This window comes from Muntiacus reevesi, chromosome 7 (genome assembly GCF_963930625.1).
Source record: "Muntiacus reevesi chromosome 7, mMunRee1.1, whole genome shotgun sequence".
Lineage (NCBI taxonomy): Eukaryota > Metazoa > Chordata > Mammalia > Artiodactyla > Cervidae > Muntiacus > Muntiacus reevesi.
In genome coordinates, this window is record NC_089255.1 from 41511856 (window position 1) to 41513700 (window position 1845).

The window sequence follows — 1845 nt, forward strand, 5'->3', positions numbered from 1 at the left end:
ATTTCTTAGTGTGATCCACGAATACCTTTAAATCATTCATTCGCAAAGAGGGGACTCCAGGGAGGCAAGGTGACTGGCAAAATGTTCATGACTCTGAGCTGACTGGTGGACCTGATTTCCCTCCCCGGCCTCTTACTTGCCATTGCCTCTTCTGCATTCTCTGACTCCTCACATGGACATAAGGAAGGTTCTGGCAATCACTTATCTCAAGGGGAAAAAAAGAGTGATTCCCTTTCTCTGTTTCTGTTCAGTCACCCTCTCTTCACCTGGGAAGAGAGCTGGAAGGACTTGAGAAAATGTTCTAAGAAGTCCTTTGTTTTAAAAAGAGCAGAACATTGCTGCTCGATATTTCCCCCAACTTTCATTTATTAAAAACCTGACCCCAGCTCCTCTTGAGTTCTATATGGACAATGGAAAGGCTTGGAGTCATCCTAGAATCCAGCATGCATCAAGCAGGAGGTCCTTTTGGAGCACGTCAGGGTGTAGCCTGGGCACTGATTAACCAGGAAGTCACTGGCCCTAGTGCATAAGCAGGACGTGGAAGCCCCCTACTGCATGAGTTGATGCCTGCTTATTTGGTGTTATAAACCAAATGTCTGTGTTTCCCCAAAATTTGTGTGTTGAGGCCCTAACTTCATATGTGATGGTGTTTGGAGATGGGACCTTTGGGAGGTAATTAGGGTCAGATGAGGACATGAGGGGGCTTCCCAGGTGGCGCTAGTGGTAAAGAACGTGCCTGCCCCTGCAAGAGACAGAAGATGCCAGTTCAAACCCTAGGTTCGATTCCTGGGTCAGGAAGATCCCTTGGGGGAGGGCATGGCAACCCACTCCAGTATTCTGGCCTGGAGAGTCCCCATGGACAGAGGAACCTGGTGGGCTACAGTCCATGGGGTCACAAAGGGTTGGACATGACTGAAGTGACTTAGCAGGCACATGCTAGGAGATGAAGGTGGGGCCTTGGTCTGAGGAAATTAGTGCTCTTATAAGAAAAGACACTGGAAACTCCCTGGTGGTCCAGTGGCTAGGACTCAGCGCTTCCACTGCCACAGCCCTGGTTCAGTCCCTGGCTGGGGTTGAGGGTTGGGGAAGACACTGGAGGATTCCCTCCCTCTTCCTCCTTCTCTCCCTCAGTTTCTCCCTCTGTGGTGTGTGTGTGTGTGTGTACAAGAAGGCGGCTTTCTGCAAGCCCAGAAGAGTACCCTTTCCAGAGTCTCCCTCCAAGCACTGACTTGGCCAGCACTATGATACTGGACTTCTCAGTGCTCCAGAACTGTGAGAAAATTCATTTCTGTTCTTAGACCCCCCAGTTTATGAGATTTTGTGAGGTCAGCCCGAACAGACTAAGGCTGTCGGGTATCAGGAAGGCGCCGTGGAGTGGTGGGGCAAGGGTACATGGGAACTTGGGGCAGTGGCTAGTCACCATTTGGTACAGAAATATTTCAGTCTATTTAACAATTGGAACAAGTAGACTGTGATGGCCCAGTACTGCTCATGGAGATATTGCAGAAGAGGCAGACAATGTACAAAATAAGCAAAATAAACAGTGTGTCAATGGTTTTATGTGCTGTGAAGAAAAAAAAAGGCAGAGGAGAGGGTTAGGAGGCGCCATGGAAGAGGAGTAAAGAGAAGGAAACAGCATGTTCCCTCCATTGAAGGGCACTTTTTAGAAGTTACACGCTACACTTAAAGTCTGTTGCTCAAAACTTAGTCACTCGGCCACACCTGGCTGCGTGAGAAGATGAGAAACACAGGCGTCATTCTGAAAAGCCATGTGCTCAGCCGTTGTAGGAAGTGAGGTTCCAGGACTGCAGAGACTGGATATCGGGGAACAACCAGCCACAGCAT